This window comes from Pan troglodytes, chromosome 5 (assembly GCF_028858775.2).
Source record: "Pan troglodytes isolate AG18354 chromosome 5, NHGRI_mPanTro3-v2.0_pri, whole genome shotgun sequence".
Lineage (NCBI taxonomy): Eukaryota > Metazoa > Chordata > Mammalia > Primates > Hominidae > Pan > Pan troglodytes.
This window is the reverse complement of record NC_072403.2, coordinates 159,317,351-159,324,142: the sequence shown is the minus strand read 5'-3', so window position 1 is coordinate 159,324,142 and position 6,792 is coordinate 159,317,351.

Genomic DNA, 6,792 nt, shown 5'->3' with positions numbered 1-6,792 from the left:
CAAAGGGTAAGGCAGGTTCTTAATCTGGTTGGTAGATTTGCCTGGGACTGGTAACCAGGCTTTAAATTGTCTTCAGCTTGAAGGTCGGGTTTCACTGGGGACCGACCCCATCCGCCTAGAATTTGTCTGCCTCCTGCTGCTATCAAGAGGACCAGGTTTAGGTGAGGAAGGAAATCACAAGTTCTGTTTCTTTTTTCTTTTTCTTATTGAAGTCAAATTTACATAACATAAAATAAACTATTTTAAAGTGAACATTTAGTGACATTTAGTACATCTAAAATGTTGTGCAACCTCCACCTCTAACTAGTTCCAAAGCATAAAAGTTCTGTTTTGAATGTGTTAACTTTGTGATGTCAAATGCATTCCTTCATTTGGAATCCTGTCATTCAGAGATCTTGGCTGAAGAGGTAAATTTGGAAGTCATGGAGCTCAAAGGATTAAATGAGATTGCCAAGGGTTTTAGTATAAACAGAGAATGTGTCATACAACTGGTATAGGAGAAGGAGTTAATAACAAAGACAGGGGAAAAAATCCAGTGCAGAAGGAAGAAAACTAGAAGGTAGTGTTTTAGAAGCCAACAGAAGAAAGTACCTTGAAGGTTGCTGAGAGCAGGGAAGACCTCATTGGATTTGACAACCTGGAAGTCATCAGTAACCTTGACTAGGGCAGTTTTTTTTTTTTTTTTTTTTTCCTGAGAGGGAGTCTCCCTCTGTCGCCCAGGCTGGAGCCATCTCGGCTCACTGCAAGCTCCGCCTCCCGGGTTCACGCCATTCTCCTGCCTCAGCCTCTGAGTAACTGGGAGTACAGGTGCCCACCACCACGCCCGGCTAATTTTTTGTATTTTTAGTAGAGACGGGGTTTCACCCTGCTAGCCAGGATGGTCTCCATCTCCTGACCTCATGATCTGCCCGCTTTGGCCTCCCAAAGTGCTGGGATTACAGGCGTGAGCCACCGCGCCTGGCCGACTCAGCAGTCTTTTTTTGTTTGTTTTGTTTTTTGTTTTTTGTTTTTTGAGATGGAGTCTAGCTCTGTCGCCCAGGCTGGAGTGCAGTGGCACAATCTCGGCTCACTGCAACCTCTGCCTCCCGGGTTCACGCCATTCTCCTGTCTCAGCCTCGACTCAGGCAGTTTTAAGAGAATGAAAGTGAGATATGTGAGAATTAAGAGAAATAAATTATGGAGACAGTGAGAACAGATAACGCAAGTCATTTTGCTATGAAATGGTGAAACTGTGGAGATTTGGCCCAGGGTCAAGGGAGTATCTGTTTAAATATAGGGGACATTAGAGTCTATTTGTGTGCTGATGACAGGGGAGCAGCTTGTCATGATATAGAAGGAGAGGGAAAGATTGGAGGCAAAGTCCTTGAGGAGGCACAAAAGACAGAATCCCATGCAGAAGCAGGGAGGGTGTCCCCATCAGAGCCGGAACACTCTTGCTGAGATAGAAGCATGGCAGAAGAGACCAGTCCAATGCAGGTGAGCTGGCACATTGTATGTTGAGAAGATGAGGGAGTTCCCATCCAATTGTTATTTTGATCAAGAAAATAGGGAGAGTTAAGCAGAATGCCTACTCTTTTTCTAGGCCCTTTGGGAGTTGGGATATGAGAAACAAAAGTAGCTTCTACTTTGAGGGTTGCAGCAAGAAGTGTCATCAGGGCATAGTTAGAGCAGCTAAGTCAAGGAAGTGAACCATTTAAGGAGTAGGGAAATATGCTAATGATGGTGCTTTTAGGAGGCACAGAGGAATTCTCAAGGCATGTGTGCATGGGCTGGGGGTACCTGTAAAAGGAATGGGAGAATAAGTGTGGGAATGGAATTGTGGCGGTGATGGAGACCTGGCTCTGTCATCATGCAGTGACAGAGTGAAAAGGGATGGCTAGGGTGATGGAAGAGACCCGAGGGTGTCTTGGAAAACAGACCGTTGGTTCAGCTCCCTCCAGGGGCTTTAGCTCAAGATGCGGGAGCACTGAGTGAGATTCTCTCCAGCCAGAGGAGACACCTCCCTGGACTCACAAAGCCGTGATACACTTTTTTTAAAAAAATTATTTTATTTATTTACTTTAAGTTCTGGGATACATGTGCAGAATGTGCAGTTTTGTTACATAGGTATACATGTGCCATGGTGGTTTGCTGCACCCATCAACCCGTCATCTAGGTTTTTTTGTTAAGACAGAGTATCACTCTTGTTGCCCAGGCTGGAGTGCAATGGCACAATCTCGGCTCACTGCAACCTTTACCTCCCAGGTTCAAGTGATTCTCCTGCCTCAGCCTCCCAAGTAGCTGGGATTACAGGCATGTGCCACCACACCCAGCTAATTTTGTATTTTCATTAGAGGAGGGGTTGGTCATGTTGATCTTGAATTCCCAACCTCAGGTGATCCTCCCGCCTTGGCCTCCCAGAGTGCTGGGATTACAGGCATGGGCCACTGTGCCTGGCCTGTCATCTAGGTTTTAAGCCCTGCCTGCCTTAGGTATTTCTCCTAATGCTGTCCCTTCCCTTACCCCCACAACCCCCGACAGGCCCTGAGGTGTGATGTTCCTCTCCCTGTGTCCATGTGTTCTCATTGTTCAGCTCCCAATTATGAGTGAGAACATGTGGTGTTTGGTTTTCTGTTCCTGTGTTAGTTTGCTGAGGATGATGGTTTCCAGCTTCATCCATGTCTCTGCAAATGACATGAATTTTTATGGCTGCATAGTATTCCATGGCGTATATGTGCCGCATTTTCTTTATCCAGTCTATCACTGATGAGCATTTGGGTTGGTTCCAAGTCTTTGCTATTGTAAATAGTGCTGCAATAAACATACGTGTGCATGTGTCTTTATAGTAGGATGATTTATGATCCTTTGGGTATATACCCAGTAACGGCATTGCTGGGTCAAATGGTATTTCTGGTTTTAGATCCTTGAGGAATCACCACAATGTCTTCCACAATGGTTGAACTAATTTACACTCCCACCAACAGGAATGTAAAGACATTCCTATTTCTCCACAGCCTCGCCAGCATCTGTTGTTTCCTGACTTTTTAATGATCGCTATTCTAACTGGCATGAGATGGTAAAAGCTGTGATACACTTTCTAAGGGCACCTGACTTTTTGGAGCTCAGCAGTGCAAGCTATGCAATCTCCCAGGGTTCCTAAGTTCCTCAACTATGACATGGAATGGTCTCTCAGGTCCTTTCCACTCCTAAGACCCTGGATTTTAAGAAATTGTTTGCTAAGGGACCACCTTTGTGCAGTTTGAAATACTGCACTGGACTACAAATAGAACTCAAACATATCAATGTCTCTGGCTACTTTTGGTTAAAATTCAATTTCATTAATATAAATAATGTTTTGAAGGCAGTGTTGTGTGATGAAAAGACAACAGGAGTTTGGGAATCATATACATCTGATTAAATCTAAATCCCACCCCTTACCAGCTATGCAACCCTGGGCATGTTAAACCTCTTTTCATAAACCTCAAGCCTCAAGCCTCATTTCTCTCTTATAAAATAGTTAAGAATACTAAATGAGAAATTTGGAAAGCCCGTGGCACATAATGAAGGTGAGTTTGCTTGCCTCTTCTGTTTTGAACACGAAAGTCTAAAGACACATTTGTTAAAAACAGGATGGAAATAAAGAGCAAGTGGGACAGAAGGAATAACTAGAAAAAAAGGTAATGGGATATTCTCAAATGAGTTTGAAAGGGGTGAAGGTGGAGCAAGTGGAGCTATGAGGGCGGCTGCCAGAACAGAGGTAGGAGGATGAGTAATAGGCCCAGGGAAGCATGAAGGAAGAGGCATTGAAGAGGCAATTGTGCAGAGGAAGCTAAACATACACATATATTTCAAACCATGGCAATTCATTTGGGAAAGTGAAATTGAAACGGGGTCTATACAAAATATTAAGGCTGAAGTAACCCATGCGAGAAAGGGAGGTCTGATCAGGATACACACTTGAGTTCCAAGTCAGAGTGACCTCTGTACGGGGGGAGAATTAGGAGCGAGCTGACAGCAAAACTTCATAACAGGCCTGAAGATACAGGGCTTGGCAGTCAGATGACTGCAAGGCAAGCGGCCTTCAGGTGGGCTCCCGTGGAGCTGCTGAAATGAATTGGATTATGATGTTGGATAATCTTAAGTAAATATATTCATAATTGCTCTGAATATGAGGATTACAGCATGGCTTCTAGTTTGTCTTCTAAAAAATGAGAAATTATCTTGATCGTTGTTGCTGTTGCATTTTACCTATCAGAACCCCGTGATAGTCTGTCGTCATAGTTTTGGAGTTCAAAAGGGGAGTGCAAACCTTGTTGAACCTCTACTTCCATCCTACAGTCATAAAGCCTAAAGTAGAGCAGATCTAAAAAGCGCCATGGCTCACAGGCTCTGCAGCCTAGAGGATGAACGGGATGTGCAATGGCAGTAGCCACCTGGAGGGAAGAGAGTGTTCCATTAGGGAATTCTTGGTGGGATGGTGCATGCTCTAATCATGTGCTTTTAATAGAAGACCCTCTGAGAAGATAGCTGACCTACACAAACAGCCTATCACTTGCACACAGTAGAGGCAGCTAGGATCCCCACTCTCCACTCTGGGTTTCAGAGCCCAGTGAAAACATCAGAACTTTTGCACTTATGCAGTGATAGCTTCCAAATGAAGCCCAGGTCTCATGTTAAAGGGTGGCTTATGAAACCCCGGGGGAGGTGGATAACAGGAAAGAAAAACAGTAAGGTTTCAGTGAAGGAAGGCAAATATGTGCTAATAGGAGAAGGTGAGAAAGGCTAATGAGATGTCTAATTCAAAGAATGACCTCATCCAAGCCCTAAGATGTGTGCCTGAACCTGCACTTTAGGGCTACAAATAGAAAGGAAGGGAGCCACTGGTACCAAATATTCTGTGAGGCTTTGGGGCACAGGCAGTACTTGGCCGCCATCTCAGCATGTTGAGAAACAGGCAGCAAGAGAAGCAGCCGCAAACTCTGCCCAGATCCCAGGGTGGCACCAGCGTCCCGGAGACCTCAGAGGTCCCTGCCTAGCTCTAGCCTTAGGAAGAGGCCTAGGGGGCATATATTGGACGCTTGCATTTGCCACCAAGTTGATCTAAGTGGGAAAGAAAAACATGATGGCTGCTTTAAGGTGGTTGCGTGACTTGTTCTTGAGTTACCACTGAGTGCTTCAAAAATTACTGGGGAGAGGAAGAGTGGATTTTACAGAGGTCTCAAAGTCCCCAAATAATAATTAGAGGCAAGTTTCAGTGAACAATTTTGTGCATTTTTAAAAATTTGCTTTTTCTGCTTTGCTTTTAAGCTATAAGTTCTTTTAAAACGCCAGTGTATGTGACACCAGTGACATCACAATGCTTGAAATATTATTTTACTGATCAAAATTCTTATTCAAAAGAAACTTGAATCCTCATGCAAAGTACTTGGGGCTTTGCTTGCTGTCAATGAATAGACATGTGCACACTTCTGATAGAAGAACCGCAAAAACAAAGTTCCACTTTACTCTTTGGCCTAGACAATAGCTCTAAGCGATTTTAGAAGAGCAGGACTATTGTTTTTGTTAACCAAGATTTGTAAGGACAGTCAGAATTTCACTTCATTAAAAAAAATTGTAAAAGATATACTTTAGTTCTTTAGGGTGGTATGAGGTGAGTGGAGAACAGTGTTAGGAGCTATGAGGGTTGAGCCTGTGGAGGTTTTAGAGTCAAAATATTTTCCTACTTAAATATTCTGAGCCTCAGTTTCCTTATCTGTGAAATGGGAATAGTAACATTACTCAGCCTTGTAAAGTTAATGTGAACACTTAAGTGAAATTGTATATTTAAAGTGCCATTATGGGGCTTGACCCAAGTAAGTGGTGCGTAAGTATTAACCGTCATGGCGTTAATTCCAAAGCCTTTGGAACTGTCCTTGATTAAAGCTGTGCAGAAATTGATGAACTCTTTGGCCTGTAGTGATCAAACGTATAGTCAGTTCACTCACTGCCCCTCAAGTTAGCGATTTCCATACTAAATATGCCTGCAGTTCTTAAACATAGTCTACTCCATATCCATCCATCTTCTCTGGTTTTTGGGTTTAGTGTCAATCTTCTGTGGTCCCCTTGGAAATTGCTCTGATTGAGATAAAGGGAAATAATGTATAGGAAAGCATAGAGATCTGGTTCGGTTCTTTTGCTTCTATAAGTGGCAACAGCAGATTGCTCAGAGAAATTCCTTCTTCTTTGGTGGGGTCCTATCCCTACAGGGGACTGTGGGGACACCGGCTTGTTTTCTCTTACTCTCCTAACTTTGCATCTATGTTCACGAGAGGTATTAGTCTATAGTTTTCTTTTCTTTGAATGTCATTGTCTCATTTTAGAATCAGAATGACGCTGACCACATTAAGTACATGGCGAACTGTTCCTCTGGCTACTACCTTAATGACATCCCACAAATTTTGGTATGTTATATTTTCATTTATGTTCAGCTAAAAATATTTGTTAATTTTCCTAGAAGTTTCCTCTTTGGATCGTGGATAATTTAGAAGTGTGCTGTTTCCTTTCCAAAGGTTTGGAATTTTCTGTTGTCTTCCTGTTATTGGTTTCTAGTGTAGTTGTATTAGGATCTGAGAGCACACTCTGTCTGAGTTCAGTTCTTTTAAATGTGTTAAGGTTCATTTTAAAGTCAAGGATGGGGTCTATCTTGGTGAATGTTCTTGTGCTCTTGAGAAGAATGTGCACTTTGCTGCTATGGAGTGAAGTGTTCTGTAAGTGTCGATTACGTCCAGGTTTTTGATGATGGTGTTCAGTTTTTCTATATTATTGCTGATTTTT